Source organism: Misgurnus anguillicaudatus, chromosome 14, assembly GCF_027580225.2.
Source record: "Misgurnus anguillicaudatus chromosome 14, ASM2758022v2, whole genome shotgun sequence".
In the NCBI taxonomy this organism is placed as follows: Eukaryota; Metazoa; Chordata; class Actinopteri; order Cypriniformes; family Cobitidae; genus Misgurnus; species Misgurnus anguillicaudatus.
This window is the reverse complement of record NC_073350.2, coordinates 6003016-6021912: the sequence shown is the minus strand read 5'-3', so window position 1 is coordinate 6021912 and position 18897 is coordinate 6003016. Positions and strand designations below refer to the sequence as shown.

Below are 18897 nucleotides of genomic sequence, written 5' to 3'. Positions count from 1 at the left end.
AGCCTTTGTTCTGTGAGGTCCAGGCGTGTGGGCCTTCTCATTTTGCCACCATCTTGCTGATCGTTGGCTCGGTCGCGAGTTCCCATTGGTGGTGGGCTTAGCGCCTCAACGTCAGCTTTTGTTTGGAATGACAACATGGTTTGTCTCATTTCAAATTGCTTTGCTTAAAGGTTTTGCCAAGTCTTGGAAAGAAGAAGGGTTTGTGGCCCGCTTTCAGTATGAATGGATGCAGACGCAGTAAAGACCGTTTAACAAGCAACTTTCTTTTGTTTGAGGCAGCTCCTCAAACACAGCATGGTTGAGGCCGCGCCCAATGCCCCTTGTGTTCTGTTTCTCGTACCACTGACAAGTGTGTCTTGTGCTTTCTGTGCCGCTGCTACATTTATCATTACGCTCATCCCGCGAAAAGCTTCATTCTCTCAGTTACCCCATCCCTAAACGCGGTGGGAGGTTAAATCCGTCCGTGTGCCCAACCCAAGGAAAGCTCGGTTGGTAGTACATTGTGCTGGGCAGAGCAACGGTTGTGGGGGCAATTTCCTAGCAGCTCGGAAGCATCTGCCAAGCGGATACATGTAAATGTGCTGCACTGGTGCGAGTTTAGCAAGATGGTCTGCTTGTCCTCACCACCTGCCTGAGAGCTTGCTGAGAAACGAGGCATATAGGGACCTTGTTAGGGTCGTTGTTTTTGTGCTTGCTACGGCAGCACGTATACTAAAATTGGATCGATACAGAGAAGATTAGCATGGCCCCTGCGAAAGGATGACACGCAAATCCGTGAAGCGCTCCATATTTAATGCGTCGTTTACAGGTTTGCTTTTAAAGCCAGCGGGATACGCGCCAACGTCAGCCTCCGAATCTCCTGTGTATGGTCACCTGACATGCCTTCCTTGCGATCGTGACCGATTACATCACGCGTGTCCACGCTTGCACCAAAAACAGTAGAAAAAAGAAATACACATCGAATGTTCTCAGTGGAGGAGATAAAGGTTTGCACTGAGCATGGCTGAACTGCGATTGGAGGCCACTGGGAAAACTGTTGTTTGTTTCTTCAAGCTAATTGCCTCTGTTGCTCCAAGTCCTCGTTTTGTCAGGTTAACAACTTTGGCGACGCCTAGACTAAATCTGATGCTGTGGCTTTCTTCCCCTCCAACCTCTTCTTTTGTAAATAAGTACGTTATAGGCCACACCCCCACGTACAATAATGAGGGAGAGCATGATAGAGGCCCATGTACAATAGTCAGGAAAGCTCCAATCAGTGCCCTGCAATTTGCCTTCATCACGAGCCTTTGTTCTGTGAGGTCCAGGCGTGTGGGCCTTCTCATTTTGCCACCATCTTGCTGATCCTTGGCTCGGTCGCGAGTTCCCATTGGTGGTGGGCTTAGCGCCTCAACGTCAGCTTTTGTTTGGAATGACAACATGGTTTGTCTCATTTCAAATTGCTTTGCTTAAAGGTTTTGCCAAGTCTTGGAAAGAAGAAGGGTTTGTGGCCCGCTTTCAGTATGAATGGATGCAGACGCAGTAAAGACCGTTTAACAAGCAACTTTCTTTTGTTTGAGGCAGCTCCTCAAACACAGCATGGTTGAGGCCGCGCCCAATGCCCCTTGTGTTCTGTTTCTCGTACCACTGACAAGTGTGTCTTGTGCTTTCTGTGCCGCTGCTACATTTATCATTACGCTCATCCCGCGAAAAGCTTCATTCTCTCAGTTACCCCATCCCTAAACGCGGTGGGAGGTTAAATCCGTCCGTGTGCCCAACCCAAGGAAAGCTCGGTTGGTAGTACATTGTGCTGGGCAGAGCAACGGTTGTGGGGGCAATTTCCTAGCAGCTCGGAAGCATCTGCCAAGCGGATACATGTAAATGTGCTGCACTGGTGCGAGTTTAGCAAGATGGTCTGCTTGTCCTCACCACCTGCCAGAGAGCTTGCTGAGAAACGAGGCATATAGGGACCTTGTTAGGGTCGTTGTTTTTGTGCTTGCTACGGCAGCACGTATACTAAAATTGGATCGATACAGAGAAGATTAGCATGGCCCCTGCGAAAGGATGACACGCAAATCCGTGAAGCGCTCCATATTTAATGCGTCGTTTACAGGTTTGCTTTTAAAGCCAGCGGGATACGCGCCAACGTCAGCCTCCGAATCTCCGGTGTATGGTCACCTGACATGCCTTCCTTGCGATCGTGACCGATTACATCACGCGTGTCCACGCTTGCACCAAAAACAGTAGAAAAAAGAAATACACATCGAATGTTCTCAGTGGAGGAGATAAAGGTTTGCACTGAGCATGGCTGAACTGCGATTGGAGGCCACTGGGAAAACTGTTGTTTGTTTCTTCAAGCTAATTGCCTCTGTTGCTCCAAGTCCTCGTTTTGTCAGGTTAACAACTTTGGCGACGCCTAGACTAAATCTGATGTTGTGGCTTTCTTCCCCTCCAACCTCTTCTTTTGTAAATAAGTACGTTATAGGCCACACCCCCACGTACAATAATGAGGGAGAGCATGATAGAGGCCCATGTACAATAGTCAGGAAAGCTCCAATCAGTGCCCTGCAATTTGCCTTCATCACGAGCCTTTGTTCTGTGAGGTCCAGGCGTGTGGGCCTTCTCATTTTGCCACCATCTTGCTGATCCTCGGCTCGGTCGCGAGTTCCCATTGGTGGTGGGCTTAGCGCCTCAACGTCAGCTTTTGTTTGGAATGACACCATGGTTTGTCTCATTTCAAATTGCTTTGCTTAAAGGTTTTGCCAAGTCTTGGAAAGAAGAAGGGTTTGTGGCCCGCTTTCAGTATGAATGGATGCAGACGCAGTAAAGACCGTTTAACAAGCAACTTTCTTTTGTTTGAGGCAGCTCCTCAAACACAGCATGGTTGAGGCTGCGCCCAATGCCCCTTGTGTTCTGTTTCTCGTACCACTGACAAGTGTGTCTTGTGCTTTCTGTGCCGCTGCTACATTTATCATTACGCTCATCCCGCGAAAAGCTTCATTCTCTCAGTTACCCCGTCCCTAAACGCGGTGGGAGGTTAAATCCGTTCGTGTGCCCAACCCAAGGAAAGCTCGTTTGGTAGTACATTGTGCTGGGCAGAGCAATGGTTGTGGGGGCGATTTCCTAGCAGCTCGGAAGCATCTGCCAAGCGGATACATGTAAATGTGCTGCACTGGTGCGAGTTTAGCAAGATGGTCTGCTTGTCCTCACCACCTGCCTGAGAGCTTGCTGAGAAACGAGGCATATAGGGACCTTGTTAGGATCGTTGTGTTTGTGCTTGCTACGGCAGCACGTATACTAAAATTGGATCGATACAGAGAAGATTAGCATGGCCCCTGCGAAAGGATGACATGCAAATCCGTGAAGCGCTCCATATTTAATGCGTCGTTTACAGGTTTGCTTTTAAAGCCAGCGGGATACGCGCCAACGTCAGCCTCCGAATCTCCGGTGTATGGTCACCTGACATGCCTTCCTTGCGATCGTGACCGATTACATCACGCGTGTCCACCCTTGCACCAAAAACAGTAGAAAAAAGAAATACACATCGAATGTTCTCAGAGGAGGAGATAAAGGTTTGCACTGAGCATGGCTGAACTGCTATTGGAGGCCACTGGGAAAACTGTTGTTTGTTTCTTCAAGCTAATTGCCTCTGTTGCTCCAAGTCCTCGTTTTGTCAGGTTAACAACTTTGGCGAAGCCTAGACTGAATCTGAAGCTGTGGCTTTCTTCCCCTCCAACCTCTTCTTTTTTCAATAAGTACGTTATAGGCCACACCCCCACGTACAATAATGAGGGAGAGCATGATAGAGGCCCATGTACAATAGTCAGGAAAGCTCCAATCAGTGCCCTGCAATTTGCCTTTATCCCGAGCATTTGTTCTGTGAGGTCCAGGCGTGTGGGCCTTCTCATTTGCCACCATCTTGCTGATCCTCGGCTCGGTCGCGAGTTCCCATTGGTGGTGGGCTTAGCGCCTCAACGTCAGCTTTTGTTTGGAATGACAACATGGTTTGTCTCATTTCAAATTGCTTTGCTTAAAGGTTTTGCCAAGTCTTGGAAAGAAGAAGGGTTTGTGGGCCGCTTTCAGTATGAATGAATGCAGATGCAGTAAAGACCGTTTAACAAGCAACTTTCTTTTGTTTGAGGCAGCTCCTCAAACACAGCATCGTTGAGGCCGCTCCCAATGCCCCTTGTGTTCTGTTTCCCGTACCACTGACAAGTGTGTCTTGTGCTTTCTGTGCCGCTGCTACATTTATCATTACGCTCATCCCGCGAAAAGCTTCATTCTCTCAGTTACCCCGTCCCTAAACGCGGTGGGAGGTTAAATCCGTCCGTGTGCCCAACCCAAGGAAAGCTCAGTTGGTAGTACATTGTGCTGGGCAGAGCAACGGTTGTGGGGGCGATTTCCTGGCAGCTCGGAAGCATCTGCCAAGCGGATACATGTAAATGTGCTGCACTGGTGCGAGTTTAGCAAGATGGTCTGCTTGTCCTCACCACCTGCCTGAGAGCTTGCTGAGAAACGAGGCATATAGGGACCTTGTTAGGGACGTGGTGTGTGTGCTTGCTACGGCAGCACGTATACTAAAATTGGATCGATACAGAGAAGATTAGCATGGCCCCTGCGAAAGGATGACACGCAAATCCGTGAAGCGCTCCATATTTAATGCGTCGTTTACAGGTTTGTTTTTAAAGCCAGCGGGATACGCGCCAACGTCAGCCTCCGAATCTCCGGTGTATGGTCACCTGACATGCCTTCCTTGCGATCGTGACCGATTACATCACGCGTGTCCACCCTTGCACCAAAAACAGTAGAAAAAAGAAATACACATCGAATGTTCTCAGTGGAGGAGATAAAGGTTTGCACTGAGCATGGCTGAACTGCGATTGGAGGCCACTGGGAAAACTGTTGTTTGTTTCTTCAAGCTAATTGCCTCTGTTGCTCCAAGTCCTCGTTTTGTCAGGTTAACAACTTTGGCGATGCCTAGACTAAATCTGATGCTGTGGCTTTCTTCCCCTCCAACCTCTTCTTTTGTCAATAAGTACGTTATAGGCCACACCCCCACGTACAATAATGAGGGAGAGCATGATAGAGGCCCATGTACAATAGTCAGGAAAGCTCCAATCAGTGCCCTGCAATTTGCCTTTATCACGAGCCTTTGTTCTGTGAGGTCCAGGCGTGTGGGCCTTCTCATTTTGCCACCATCTTGCTGATCCTTGGCTCGGTCGCGAGTTCCCATTGGTGGTGGGCTTAGCGCCTCAACGTCAGCTTTTGTTTGGAATGACAACATGGTTTGTCTCATTTCAAATTGCTTTGCTTAAAGGTTTTGCCAAGTCTTGGAAAGAAGAAGGGTTTGTGGCCCGCTTTCAGTATGAATGGATGCAGACGCAGTAAAGACCGTTTAACAAGCAACTTTCTTTTGTTTGAGGCAGCTCCTCAAACACAGCATGGTTGAGGCCGCGCCCAATGCCCCTTGTGTTCTGTTTCTCGTACCACTGACAAGTGTGTCTTGTGCTTTCTGTGCCGCTGCTACATTTATCATTACGCTCATCCCGCGAAAAGCTTCATTCTCTCAGTTACCCCATCCCTAAACGCGGTGGGAGGTTAAATCCGTCCGTGTGCCCAACCCAAGGAAAGCTCGGTTGGTAGTACATTGTGCTGGGCAGAGCAACGGTTGTGGGGGCAATTTCCTAGCAGCTCGGAAGCATCTGCCAAGCGGATACATGTAAATGTGCTGCACTGGTGCGAGTTTAGCAAGATGGTCTGCTTGTCCTCACCACCTGCCAGAGAGCTTGCTGAGAAACGAGGCATATAGGGACCTTGTTAGGGTCGTTGTTTTTGTGCTTGCTACGGCAGCACGTATACTAAAATTGGATCGATACAGAGAAGATTAGCATGGCCCCTGCGAAAGGATGACACGCAAATCCGTGAAGCGCTCCATATTTAATGCGTCGTTTACAGGTTTGCTTTTAAAGCCAGCGGGATACGCGCCAACGTCAGCCTCCGAATCTCCGGTGTATGGTCACCTGACATGCCTTCCTTGCGATCGTGACCGATTACATCACGCGTGTCCACGCTTGCACCAAAAACAGTAGAAAAAAGAAATACACATCGAATGTTCTCAGTGGAGGAGATAAAGGTTTGCACTGAGCATGGCTGAACTGCGATTGGAGGCCACTGGGAAAACTGTTGTTTGTTTCTTCAAGCTAATTGCCTCTGTTGCTCCAAGTCCTCGTTTTGTCAGGTTAACAACTTTGGCGACGCCTAGACTAAATCTGATGCTGTGGCTTTCTTCCCCTCCAACCTCTTCTTTTGTAAATAAGTACGTTATAGGCCACACCCCCACGTACAATAATGAGGGAGAGCATGATAGAGGCCCATGTACAATAGTCAGGAAAGCTCCAATCAGTGCCCTGCAATTTGCCTTCATCACGAGCCTTTGTTCTGTGAGGTCCAGGCGTGTGGGCCTTCTCATTTTGCCACCATCTTGCTGATCCTCGGCTCGGTCGCGAGTTCCCATTGGTGGTGGGCTTAGCGCCTCAACGTCAGCTTTTGTTTGGAATGACAACATGGTTTGTCTCATTTCAAATTGCTTTGCTTAAAGGTTTTGCCAAGTCTTGGAAAGAAGAAGGGTTTGTGGCCCGCTTTCAGTATGAATGGATGCAGACGCAGTAAAGACCGTTTAACAAGCAACTTTCTTTTGTTTGAGGCAGCTCCTCAAACACAGCATGGTTGAGGCTGAGCCCAATGCCCCTTGTGTTCTGTTTCTCGTACCACTGACAAGTGTGTCTTGTGCTTTCTGTGCCGCTGCTACATTTATCATTACGCTCATCCCGCGAAAAGCTTCATTCTCTCAGTTACCCCGTCCCTAAACGCGGTGGGAGGTTAAATCCGTTCGTGTGCCCAACCCAAGGAAAGCTCAGTTGGTAGTACATTGTGCTGGGCAGAGCAACGGTTGTGGGGGCGATTTCCTGGCAGCTCGGAAGCATCTGCCAAGCGGATACATGTAAATGTGCTGCACTGGTGCGAGTTTAGCAAGATGGTCTGCTTGTCCTCACCACCTGCCTGAGAGCTTGCTGAGAAACGAGGCATATAGGGACCTTGTTAGGGTCATGGTGTGTGTGCTTGCTACGGCAGCACGTATACTAAAATTGGATCGATACAGAGAAGATTAGCATGGCCCCTGCGAAAGGATGACACGCAAATCCGTGAACCGCTCCATATTTAATGCGTCGTTTACAGGTTTGTTTTTAAAGCCAGCGGGATACGCGCCAACGTCAGCCTCCGAATCTCCGGTGTATGGTCACCTGACATGCCTTCCTTGCGATCGTGACCGATTACATCACGCGTGTCCACCCTTGCACCAAAAACAGTAGAAAAAAGAAATACACATCGAATGTTCTCAGTGGAGGAGATAAAGGTTTGCACTGAGCATGGCTGAACTGCGATTGGAGGCCACTGGGAAAACTGTTGTTTGTTTCTTCAAGCTAATTGCCTCTGTTGCTCCAAGTCCTCGTTTTGTCAGGTTAACAACTTTGGCGATGCCTAGACTAAATCTGATGCTGTGGCTTTCTTCCCCTCCAACCTCTTCTTTTGTCAATAAGTACGTTATAGGCCACACCCCCACGTACAATAATGAGGGAGAGCATGATAGAGGCCCATGTACAATAGTCAGGAAAGCTCCAATCAGTGCCCTGCAATTTGCCTTTATCACGAGCCTTTGTTCTGTGAGGTCCAGGCGTGTGGGCCTTCTCATTTTGCCACCATCTTGCTGATCCTTGGCTCGGTCGCGAGTTCCCATTGGTGGTGGGCTTAGCGCCTCAACGTCAGCTTTTGTTTGGAATGACAACATGGTTTGTCTCATTTCAAATTGCTTTGCTTAAAGGTTTTGCCAAGTCTTGGAAAGAAGAAGGGTTTGTGGCCCGCTTTCAGTATGAATGGATGCAGACGCAGTAAAGACCGTTTAACAAGCAACTTTCTTTTGTTTGAGGCAGCTCCTCAAACACAGCATGGTTGAGGCCGCGCCCAATGCCCCTTGTGTTCTGTTTCTCGTACCACTGACAAGTGTGTCTTGTGCTTTCTGTGCCGCTGCTACATTTATCATTACGCTCATCCCGCGAAAAGCTTCATTCTCTCAGTTACCCCATCCCTAAACGCGGTGGGAGGTTAAATCCGTCCGTGTGCCCAACCCAAGGAAAGCTCGGTTGGTAGTACATTGTGCTGGGCAGAGCAACGGTTGTGGGGGCAATTTCCTAGCAGCTCGGAAGCATCTGCCAAGCGGATACATGTAAATGTGCTGCACTGGTGCGAGTTTAGCAAGATGGTCTGCTTGTCCTCACCACCTGCCTGAGAGCTTGCTGAGAAACGAGGCATATAGGGACCTTGTTAGGGTCGTTGTGTTAGTGCTTGCTACGGCAGCACGTATACTAAAATTGGATCGATACAGAGAAGATTAGCATGGCCCCTGCGAAAGGATGACACGCAAATCCGTGAAGCGCTCCATATTTAATGCGTCGTTTACAGGTTTGCTTTTAAAGCCAGCGGGATACGCGCCAACGTCAGCCTCCGAATCTCCGGTGTATGGTCACCTGACATGCCTTTCTTGCGATCGTGACCGATTACATCACGCGTGTCCACCCTTGCACCAAAAACAGTAGAAAAAAGAAATACACATCGAACGTTCTCAGTGGAGGAGATAAAGGTTTGCACTGAGCATGGCTGAACTGCGATTGGAGGCCACTGGGAAAACTGTTGTTTGTTTCTTCAAGCTAATTGCCTCTGTTGCTCCAAGTCCTCGTTTTGTCAGGTTAACAACTTTGGCGATGCCTAGACTAAATCTGATGCTGTGGCTTTCTTCCCCTCCAACCTCTTCTTTTGTCAATAAGTACGTTATAGGCCACACCCCCACGTACAATAATGAGGGAGAGCATGATAGAGGCCCATGTACAATAGTCAGGAAAGCTCCAATCAGTGCCCTGCAATTTGCCTTTATCACGAGCCTTTGTTCTGTGAGGTCCAGGCGTGTGGGCCTTCTCATTTTGCCACCATCTTGCTGATCCTCGGCTCGGTCGCGAGTTCCCATTGGTGGTGGGCTTAGCGCCTCAACGTCAGCTTTTGTTTGGAATGACAACATGGTTTGTCTCATTTCAAATTGCTTTGCTTAAAGGTTTTGCCAAGTCTTGGAAAGAAGAAGGGTTTGTGGCCCGCTTTCAGTATGAATGGATGCAGACGCAGTAAAGACCGTTTAACAAGCAACTTTCTTTTGTTTGAGGCAGCTCCTCAAACACAGCATGGTTGAGGCCGCGCCCAATGCCCCTTGTGTTCTGTTTCCCGTACCACTGACAAGTGTGTCTTGTGCTTTCTGTGCCGCTGCTACATTTATCATTACGCTCATCCCGCGAAAAGCTTCATTCTCTCAGTTACCCCGTCCCTAAACGCGGTGGGAGGTTAAATCCGTCCGTGTGCCCAACCCAAGGAAAGCTTGGTTGGTAGTACATTGTGCTGGGCAGAGCAACGGTTGTGGGGGTGATTTCCTAGCAGCTCGGAAGCATCTGCCAAGCGGATACATGTTAATGTGCTGCACTGGTGCGAGTTTAGCAAGATGGTCTGCTTGTCCTCACCACCTGCCTGAGAGCTTGCTGAGAAACGAGGCATATAGGGACCTTGTTAGGGTCGTTGTGTTTGTGCTTGCTACGGCAGCACGTATACTAAAATTGGATCGATACAGAGAAGATTAGCATGGCCCCTGCGAAAGGATGACACGCAAATCCGTGAAGCGCTCCATATTTAATGCGTCGTTTACAGGTTTGCTTTTAAAGCCAGCGGGATACGCGCCAACGTCAGCCTCCGAATCTCCGGTGTATGGTCACCTGACATGCCTTTCTTGCGATCGTGACCGATTACATCACGCGTGTCCACCCTTGCACCAAAAACAGTAGAAAAAAGAAATACACATCGAATGTTCTCAGTGGAGGAGATAAAGGTTTGCACTGAGCATGGCTGAACTGCGATTGGAGGCCACTGGGAAAACTGTTGTTTGTTTCTTCAAGCTAATTGCCTCTGTTGCTCCAAGTCCTCGTTTTGTCAGGTTAACAACTTTGGCGACGCCTAGACTAAATCTGATGCTGTGGCTTTCTTCCCCTCCAACCTCTTCTTTTGTAAATAAGTATGTTATAGGCCACACCCCCACGTACAATAATGAGGGAGAGCATGATAGAGGCCCATGTACAATAGTCAGGAAAGCTCCAATCAGTGCCCTGCAATTTGCCTTTATCACGAGCCTTTGTTCTGTGAGGTCCAGGCGTGTGGGCCTTCTCATTTTGCCACCATCTTGCTGATCCTCGGCTCGGTCGCGAGTTCCCATTGGTGGTGGGCTTAGCGCCTCAACGTCAGCTTTTGTTTGGAATGACAACATGGTTTGTCTCATTTTAAATTGCTTTGCTTAAAGGTTTTGCCAAGTCTTGGAAAGAAGAAGGGTTTGTGGCCCGCTTTCAGTATGAATGGATGCAGACGCAGTAAAGACCGTTTAACAAGCAACTTTCTTTTGTTTGAGGCAGCTCCTCAAACACAGCATGGTTGAGGCCGCTCCCAATGCCCCTTGTGTTCTGTTTCCCGTACCACTGACAAGTGTGTCTTGTGCTTTCTGTGCCGCTGCTACATTTATCATTACGCTCATCCCGCGAAAAGCTTCATTCTCTCAGTTACCCCGTCCCTAAACGCGGTGGGAGGTTAAATCCGTCCGTGTGCCCAACCCAAGGAAAGCTTGGTTGGTAGTACATTGTGCTGGGCAGAGCAACGGTTGTGGGGGTGATTTCCTAGCAGCTCGGAAGCATCTGCCAAGCGGATACATGTAAATGTGCTGCACTGGTGCGAGTTTAGCAAGATGGTCTGCTTGTCCTCACCACCTGCCTGAGAGCTTTCTGAGAAACGAGGCATATAGGGACCTTGTTAGGGTCGTTGTGTTTGTGCTTGCTACGGCAGCACGTATACTAAAATTGGATCGATACAGAGAAGATTAGCATGGCCCCTGCGAAAGGATGACACGCAAATCCGTGAAGCGCTCCATATTTAATGCGTCGTTTACAGGTTTGCTTTTAAAGCCAGTGGGATACGCGCCTACGTCAGCCTCCGAATCTCCGGTGTATGGTCACCTGACATGCCTTTCTTGCGATCGTGACCGATTACATCACGCGTGTCCACACTTGCACCAAAAACAGTAGAAAAAAGAAATACACATCGAATGTTCTCAGTGGAGGAGATAAAGGTTTGCACTGAGCATGGCTGAACTGCGATTGGAGGCCACTGGGAAAACTGTTGTTTGTTTCTTCAAGCTAATTGCCTCTGTTGCTCCAAGTCCTCGTTTTGTCAGGTTAACAACTTTGGCGACGCCTAGACTAAATCTGCATCTGCCAAGCGGATACATGTAAATGTGCTGCACTGGTGCGAGTTTAGCAAGATGGTCTGCTTGTCCTCACCACCTGCCTGAGAGCTTGCTGAGAAACGAGGCATATAGGGACCTTGTTAGGGTCGTTGTGTTTGTGCTTGCTACGGCAGCACGTATACTAAAATTGGATCGATACAGAGAAGATTAGCATGGCCCCTACGAAAGGATGACACGCAAATCCGTGAAGCGCTCCATATTTAATGCGTCGTTTACAGGTTTGCTTTTAAAGCCAGCGGGATACGCGCCAACGTCAGCCTCCGAATCTCCGGTGTATGGTCACCTGACATGCCTTCCTTGCGATCGTGACCGATTACATCACGCGTGTCCACCCTTGCACCAAAAACAGTAGAAAAAAGAAATACACATCGAATGTTCTCAGTGGAGGAAATAAAGGTTTGCACTGAGCATGGCTGAACTGCGATTGGAGGCCACTGGGAAAACTGTTGTTTGTTTCTTCAAGCTAATTGCCTCTGTTTTTCCAAGTCCTCGTTTTGTCAGGTTAACAACTTTGGCGATGCCTAGACTAAATCTGATGCTGTGGCTTTCTTCCCCTCCAACCTCTTCTTTTGTCAATAAGTACGTTATAGGCCACACCCCCACTGAACTGCGATTGGAGGCCACTGGGAAAACTGTTGTTTGTTTCTTCAAGCTAATTGCCTCTGTTGCTCCAAGTCCTCGTTTTGTCAGGTTAACAACTTTGGCGACGCCTAGACTAAATCTGCATCTGCCAAGCGGATACATGTAAATGTGCTGCACTGGTGCGAGTTTAGCAAGATGGTCTGCTTGTCCTCACCACCTGCCTGAGAGCTTGCTGAGAAACGAGGCATATAGGGACCTTGTTAGGGTCGTTGTGTTTGTGCTTGCTACGGCAGCACGTATACTAAAATTGGATCGATACAGAGAAGATTAGCATGGCCCCTGCGAAAGGATGACACGCAAATCCGTGAAGCGCTCCATATTTAATGCGTCGTTTACAGGTTTGCTTTTAAAGCCAGCGGGATACGCGCCAACGTCAGCCTCCGAGTCTCCGGTGTATGGTCACCTGACATGCCTTCCTTGCGATCGTGACCGATTACATCACGCGTGTCCATCCTTGCACCAAAAACAGTAGAAAAAAGAAATACACATCGAACGTTCTCAGTGGAGGAGATAAAGGTTTGCACTGAGCATGGCTGAACTGCGATTGGAGGCCACTGGGAAAACTGTTGTTTGTTTCTTCAAGCTAATTGCCTCTGTTGCTCCAAGTCCTCGTTTTGTCAGGTTAACAACTTTGGCGATGCCTAGACTAAATCTGATGCTGTGGCTTTCTTCCCCTCCAACCTCTTCTTTTGTCAATAAGTACGTTATAGGCCACACCCCCACGTACAATAATGAGGGAGAGCATGATAGAGGCCCATGTACAATAGTCAGGAAAGCTCCAATCAGTGCCCTGCAATTTGCCTTTATCACGAGCCTTTGTTCTGTGAGGTCCAGGCGTGTGGGCCTTCTCATTTTGCCACCATCTTGCTGATCCTCGGCTCGGTCGCGAGTTCCCATTGGTGGTGGGCTTAGCGCCTCAACGTCAGCTTTTGTTTGGAATGACAACATGGTTTGTCTCATTTCAAATTGCTTTGCTTAAAGGTTTTGCCAAGTCTTGGAAAGAAGAAGGGTTTGTGGCCCGCTTTCAGTATGAATGGATGCAGACGCAGTAAAGACCGTTTAACAAGCAACTTTCTTTTGTTTGAGCCAGCTCCTCAAACACAGCATGGTTGAGGCCGCGCCCAATGCCCCTTGTGTTCTGTTTCCCGTACCACTGACAAGTGTGTCTTGTGCTTTCTGTGCCGCTGCTACATTTATCATTACGCTCATCCCGCGAAAAGCTTCATTCTCTCAGTTACCCCGTCCCTAAACGCGGTGGGAGATTAAATCCGTCCGTGTGCCCAACCCAAGGAAAGCTCGGTTGGTAGTACATTGTGCTGGGCAGAGCAACAGTTGTGGGGGCGATTTCCTAGCAGCTCGGAAGCATCTGCCAAGCGGATACATGTAAATGTGCTGCACTGGTGCGAGTTTCGCAAGATGGTCTGCTTGTCCTCACCACCTGCCTGAGAGCTTGCTGAGAAACGAGGCATATAGGGACCTTGTTAGGGTTGTTTTGTTTGTGATTGCTACGGCAGCACGTATACTAAAATTGGATCGATACAGAGAAGATTAGCATGGCCCCTGCGAAAGGATGACACGCAAATCCGTGAAGCGCTCCATATTTAACGCGTCGTTTACAGGTTTGCTTTTAAAGCCAGCGGGATACGCGCCAACGTCAGCCTCCGAATCTCCGGTGTATGGTCAACTGACATGCCTTCCTTGCGATCGTGACCGATTACATCACGCGTGTCCACCCTTGCACCAAAAACAGAAGAAAAAAGAAATACACATCGAATGTTCTCAGAGGAGGAGATAAAGGTTTGCACTGAGCATGGCTGAACTGCGATTGGAGGCCACTGGGAAAACTGTTGTTTGTTTCTTCAAGCTAATTGCCTCTGTTGCTCCAAGTCCTCGTTTTGTCAGGTTAACAACTTTGGCGACGCCTAGACTGAATCTGATGCTGTGGCTTTCTTCCCCTCCAACCTCTTCTTTTGTAAATAAGTACGTTATAGGCCACACCCCCACGTACAATAATGAGGGAGAGCATGATAGAGGCCCATGTACAATAGTCAGGAAAGCTCCAATCAGTGCCCTGCAATTTGCCTTTATCACGAGCCTTTGTTCTGTGAGGTCCAGGCGTGTGGGCCTTCTCATTTTGCCACCATCTTGCTGATCCTCGGCTCGGTCGCGAGTTCCCATTGGGCGTGGGCTTAGCGCCTCAACGTCAGCTTTTGTTTGGAATGACAACATGGTTTGTCTCATTTCAAATTGCTTTGCTTAAAGGTTTTGCCAAGTCTTGGAAAGAAGAAGGGTTTGTGGCCCGCTTTCAGTATGAATGGATGCAGACGCAGTAAAGACCGTTTAACAAGCAACTTTCTTTTGTTTGAGGCAGCTCCTCAAACACAGCATGGTTGAGGCCGCGCCCAATGCCCCTTGTGTTCTGTTTCCCGTACCACTGACAAGTGTGTCTTGTGCTTTCTGTGCCGCTGCTACATTTATCATTACGCTCATCCCGCGAAAAGCTTCATTCTCTCAGTTACCCCGTCCCTAAACGCGGTGGGAGGTTAAATCCGTCCGTGTGCCCAACCCAAGGAAAGCTTGGTTGGTAGTACATTGTGCTGGGCAGAGCAACGGTTGTGGGGGTGATTTCCTAGCAGCTCGGAAGCATCTGCCAAGCGGATACATGTTAATGTGCTGCACTGGTGCGAGTTTAGCAAGATGGTCTGCTTGTCCTCACCACCTGCCTGAGAGCTTGCTGAGAAACGAGGCATATAGGGACCTTGTTAGGGTCGTTGTGTTTGTGCTTGCTACGGCAGCACGTATACAAAAATTGGATCAATACAGAGAAGATTAGCATGGCCCCTGCGAAAGGATGACACGCAAATCCGTGAAGCGCTCCATATTTAATGCGTCGTTTACAGGTTTGCTTTTAAAGCCAGCGGGATACGCGCCAACGTCAGCCTCCGAATCTCCGGTGTATGGTCACCTGACATGCCTTTCTTGCGATCGTGACCGATTACATCACGCGTGTCCACCCTTGCACCAAAAACAGTAGAAAAAAGAAATACACATCGAATGTTCTCAGTGGAGGAGATAAAGGTTTGCACTGAGCATGGCTGAACTGCGATTGGAGGCCACTGGGAAAACTGTTGTTTGTTTCTTCAAGCTAATTGCCTCTGTTGCTCCAAGTCCTCGTTTTGTCAGGTTAACAACTTTGGCGACGCCTAGACTAAATCTGCATCTGCCAAGCGGATACATGTAAATGTGCTGCACTGGTGCGAGTTTAGCAAGATGGTCTGCTTGTCCTCACCACCTGCCTGAGAGCTTGCTGAGAAACGAGGCATATAGGGACCTTGTTAGGGTCGTTGTGTTAGTGCTTGCTACGGCAGCACGTATACTAAAATTGGATCGATACAGAGAAGATTAGCATGGCCCCTGCGAAAGGATGACACGCAAATCCGTGAAGCGCTCCATATTTAATGCGTCGTTTACAGGTTTGCTTTTAAAGCCAGCGGGATACGCGCCAACGTCAGCCTCCGAATCTCCGGTGTATGGTCACCTGACATGCCTTTCTTGCGATCGTGACCGATTACATCACGCGTGTCCACCCTTGCACCAAAAACAGTAGAAAAAAGAAATACACATCGAACGTTCTCAGTGGAGGAGATAAAGGTTTGCACTGAGCATGGCTGAACTGCGATTGGAGGCCACTGGGAAAACTGTTGTTTGTTTCTTCAAGCTAATTGCCTCTGTTGCTCCAAGTCCTCGTTTTGTCAGGTTAACAACTTTGGCGATGCCTAGACTAAATCTGATGCTGTGGCTTTCTTCCCCTCCAACCTCTTCTTTTGTCAATAAGTACGTTATAGGCCACACCCCCACGTACAATAATGAGGGAGAGCATGATAGAGGCCCATGTACAATAGTCAGGAAAGCTCCAATCAGTGCCCTGCAATTTGCCTTTATCACGAGCCTTTGTTCTGTGAGGTCCAGGCGTGTGGGCCTTCTCATTTTGCCACCATCTTGCTGATCCTCGGCTCGGTCGCGAGTTCCCATTGGTGGTGGGCTTAGCGCCTCAACGTCAGCTTTTGTTTGGAATGACAACATGGTTTGTCTCATTTCAAATTGCTTTGCTTAAAGGTTTTGCCAAGTCTTGGAAAGAAGAAGGGTTTGTGGCCCGCTTTCAGTATGAATGGATGCAGACGCAGTAAAGACCGTTTAACAAGCAACTTTCTTTTGTTTGAGGCAGCTCCTCAAACACAGCATGGTTGAGGCCGCGCCCAATGCCCCTTGTGTTCTGTTTCCCGTACCACTGACAAGTGTGTCTTGTGCTTTCTGTGCCGCTGCTACATTTATCATTACGCTCATCCCGCGAAAAGCTTCATTCTCTCAGTTACCCCGTCCCTAAACGCGGTGGGAGGTTAAATCCGTCCGTGTGCCCAACCCAAGGAAAGCTTGGTTGGTAGTACATTGTGCTGGGCAGAGCAACGGTTGTGGGGGTGATTTCCTAGCAGCTCGGAAGCATCTGCCAAGCGGATACATGTTAATGTGCTGCACTGGTGCGAGTTTAGCAAGATGGTCTGCTTGTCCTCACCACCTGCCTGAGAGCTTGCTGAGAAACGAGGCATATAGGGACCTTGTTAGGGTCGTTGTGTTTGTGCTTGCTACGGCAGCACGTATACTAAAATTGGATCGATACAGAGAAGATTAGCATGGCCCCTGCGAAAGGATGACACGCAAATCCGTGAAGCGCTCCATATTTAATGCGTCGTTTACAGGTTTGCTTTTAAAGCCAGCGGGATACGCGCCAACGTCAGCCTCCGAATCTCCGGTGTATGGTCACCTGACATGCCTTTCTTGCGATCGTGACCGATTACATCACGCGTGTCCACCCTTGCACCAAAAACAGTAGAAAAAAGAAATACACATCGAATGTTCTCAGTGGAGGAGATAAAGGTTTGCACTGAGCATGGCTGAACTGCGATTGGAGGCCACTGGGAAAACTGTTGTTTGTTTCTTCAAGCTAATTGCCTCTGTTGCTCCAAGTCCTCGTTTTGTCAGGTTAACAACTTTGGCGACGCCTAGACTAAATCTGCATCTGCCAAGCGGATACATGTAAATGTGCTGCACTGGTGCGAGTTTAGCAAGATGGTCTGCTTGTCCTCACCACCTGCCTGAGAGCTTGCTGAGAAACGAGGCATATAGGGACCTTGTTAGGGTCGTTGTGTTAGTGCTTGCTACGGCAGCACGTATACTAAAATTGGATCGATACAGAGAAGATTAGCATGGCCCCTGCGAAAGGATGACACGCAAATCCGTGAAGCGCTCCATTTTTAATGTGTCGTTTACAGGTTTGCTTTTAAAGCCAGCGGGATACGCGCCAACGTCAGCCTCCGAATCTCCGGTGTATGGTCACCTGACATGCCTTTCTTGCGATCGTGACCGATTACATCACGCGTGTCCACCCTTGCACCAAAAACAGTAGAAAAAAGAAATACACATCGAACGTTCTCAGTGGAGGAGATAAAGGTTTGCACTGAGCATGGCTGAACTGCGATTGGAGGCCACTGGGAAAACTGTTGTTTGTTTCTTCAAGCTAATTGCCTCTGTTGCTCCAAGTCCTCGTTTTGTCAGGTTAACAACTTTGGCGATGCCTAGACTAAATCTGATGCTGTGGCTTTCTTCCCCTCCAACCTCTTCTTTTGTCAATAAGTACGTTATAGGCCACACCCCCACGTACAATAATGAGGGAGAGCATGATAGAGGCCCATGTACAATAGTCAGGAAAGCTCCAATCAGTGCCCTGCAATTTGCCTTTATCACGAGCCTTTGTTCTGTGAGGTCCAGGCGTGTGGGCCTTCTCATTTTGCCACCATCTTGCTGATCCTCGGCTCGGTCGCGAGTTCCCATTGGTGGTGGGCTTAGCGCCTCAACGTCAGCTTTTGTTTGGAATGACAACATGGTTTGTCTCATTTCAAATTGCTTTGCTTAAAGGTTTTGCCAAGTCTTGGAAAGAAGAAGGGTTTGTGGCCCGCTTTCAGTATGAATGGATGCAGACGCAGTAAAGACCGTTTAACAAGCAACTTTCTTTTGTTTGAGCCAGCTCCTCAAACACAGCATGGTTGAGGCCGCGCCCAATGCCCCTTGTGTTCTGTTTCCCGTACCACTGACAAGTGTGTCTTGTGCTTTCTGTGCCGCTGCTACATTTATCATTACGCTCATCCCGCGAAAAGCTTCATTCTCTCAGTTACCCCGTCCCTAAACGCGGTGGGAGATTAAATCCGTCCGTGTGCCCAACCCAAGGAAAGCTCGGTTGGTAGTACATTGTGCTGGGCAGAGCAACAGTTGTGGGGGCGATTTCCTAGCAGCTCGGAAGCATCTGCCAAGTGGATACATGTAAATGTGCTGCACTGGTGCGAGTTTCGCAAGATGGTCTGCTTGTCCTCACCACCTGCCTGAGAGCTTGCTGAGAAACGAGGCATATAGGGACCTTGTTAGGGTCGTTTTGTTTGTGCTTGCTACGGCAGCACGTATACTAAAATTGGATCGATACAGAGAAGATTAGCATGGCCCCTGCGAAAGGATGACACGCAAATCCGTGAAGCGCTCCATATTTAATGCGTCGTTTACAGGTTTGCTTTTAAAGCCAGCGGGATACGCGCCAACGTCAGCCTCCGAATCTCCGGTGTATGGTCACCTGACATGCCTTCCTTGCGATCGTGACCGATTACATCACGCGTGTCCACCCTTGCACCAAAAACAGAAGAAAAAAGAAATACACATCGAATGTTCTCAGAGGAGGAGATAAAGGTTTGCACTGAGCATGGCTGAACTGCGATTGGAGGCCACTGGGAAAACTGTTGTTTGTT

At 48.8% G+C, this 18897-nt stretch overlaps 17 non-coding genes across 17 annotated transcripts; all 17 read left to right on the top strand.

Moving 5' to 3' along the window:
• The first annotated feature begins 687 nt into the window (after positions 1-687).
• LOC141369684 (U6 spliceosomal RNA) lies at positions 688-794 on the top strand. Its single transcript, XR_012373480.1, has one exon. It is a non-coding gene; the product is annotated as a U6 spliceosomal RNA (small nuclear RNA).
• A 1174-nt stretch (positions 795-1968) lies between these two features.
• On the top strand, positions 1969-2075 carry LOC141369683 (U6 spliceosomal RNA). The gene has a single exon (XR_012373479.1). It is a non-coding gene; the product is annotated as a U6 spliceosomal RNA (small nuclear RNA).
• A 1174-nt stretch (positions 2076-3249) lies between these two features.
• LOC141369694 (U6 spliceosomal RNA) lies at positions 3250-3356 on the top strand. Its single transcript, XR_012373490.1, has one exon. It is a non-coding gene; the product is annotated as a U6 spliceosomal RNA (small nuclear RNA).
• Positions 3357-4529: 1173 nt separating this feature from the next.
• Positions 4530-4636, top strand: LOC141369682 (U6 spliceosomal RNA). The gene has a single exon (XR_012373478.1). It is a non-coding gene; the product is annotated as a U6 spliceosomal RNA (small nuclear RNA).
• A 1174-nt stretch (positions 4637-5810) lies between these two features.
• On the top strand, positions 5811-5917 carry LOC141369681 (U6 spliceosomal RNA). The gene has a single exon (XR_012373477.1). It is a non-coding gene; the product is annotated as a U6 spliceosomal RNA (small nuclear RNA).
• Positions 5918-7091: 1174 nt separating this feature from the next.
• LOC141369696 (U6 spliceosomal RNA) lies at positions 7092-7198 on the top strand. Its single transcript, XR_012373492.1, has one exon. It is a non-coding gene; the product is annotated as a U6 spliceosomal RNA (small nuclear RNA).
• A 1174-nt stretch (positions 7199-8372) lies between these two features.
• On the top strand, positions 8373-8479 carry LOC141369680 (U6 spliceosomal RNA). The gene has a single exon (XR_012373476.1). It is a non-coding gene; the product is annotated as a U6 spliceosomal RNA (small nuclear RNA).
• Positions 8480-9653: 1174 nt separating this feature from the next.
• LOC141369679 (U6 spliceosomal RNA) lies at positions 9654-9760 on the top strand. Its single transcript, XR_012373475.1, has one exon. It is a non-coding gene; the product is annotated as a U6 spliceosomal RNA (small nuclear RNA).
• A 1174-nt stretch (positions 9761-10934) lies between these two features.
• LOC141369678 (U6 spliceosomal RNA) lies at positions 10935-11041 on the top strand. The gene has a single exon (XR_012373474.1). It is a non-coding gene; the product is annotated as a U6 spliceosomal RNA (small nuclear RNA).
• Positions 11042-11507: 466 nt separating this feature from the next.
• On the top strand, positions 11508-11614 carry LOC141369708 (U6 spliceosomal RNA). The gene has a single exon (XR_012373504.1). It is a non-coding gene; the product is annotated as a U6 spliceosomal RNA (small nuclear RNA).
• A 655-nt stretch (positions 11615-12269) lies between these two features.
• On the top strand, positions 12270-12376 carry LOC141369677 (U6 spliceosomal RNA). The gene has a single exon (XR_012373473.1). It is a non-coding gene; the product is annotated as a U6 spliceosomal RNA (small nuclear RNA).
• Positions 12377-13550: 1174 nt separating this feature from the next.
• Positions 13551-13657, top strand: LOC141369702 (U6 spliceosomal RNA). Its single transcript, XR_012373498.1, has one exon. It is a non-coding gene; the product is annotated as a U6 spliceosomal RNA (small nuclear RNA).
• A 1174-nt stretch (positions 13658-14831) lies between these two features.
• Positions 14832-14938, top strand: LOC141369698 (U6 spliceosomal RNA). The gene has a single exon (XR_012373494.1). It is a non-coding gene; the product is annotated as a U6 spliceosomal RNA (small nuclear RNA).
• Positions 14939-15404: 466 nt separating this feature from the next.
• Positions 15405-15511, top strand: LOC141369676 (U6 spliceosomal RNA). The gene has a single exon (XR_012373472.1). It is a non-coding gene; the product is annotated as a U6 spliceosomal RNA (small nuclear RNA).
• Positions 15512-16685: 1174 nt separating this feature from the next.
• LOC141369675 (U6 spliceosomal RNA) lies at positions 16686-16792 on the top strand. Its single transcript, XR_012373471.1, has one exon. It is a non-coding gene; the product is annotated as a U6 spliceosomal RNA (small nuclear RNA).
• Positions 16793-17258: 466 nt separating this feature from the next.
• On the top strand, positions 17259-17365 carry LOC141369691 (U6 spliceosomal RNA). Its single transcript, XR_012373487.1, has one exon. It is a non-coding gene; the product is annotated as a U6 spliceosomal RNA (small nuclear RNA).
• A 1174-nt stretch (positions 17366-18539) lies between these two features.
• Positions 18540-18646, top strand: LOC141369674 (U6 spliceosomal RNA). The gene has a single exon (XR_012373470.1). It is a non-coding gene; the product is annotated as a U6 spliceosomal RNA (small nuclear RNA).
• Positions 18647-18897: the final 251 nt, after the last annotated feature.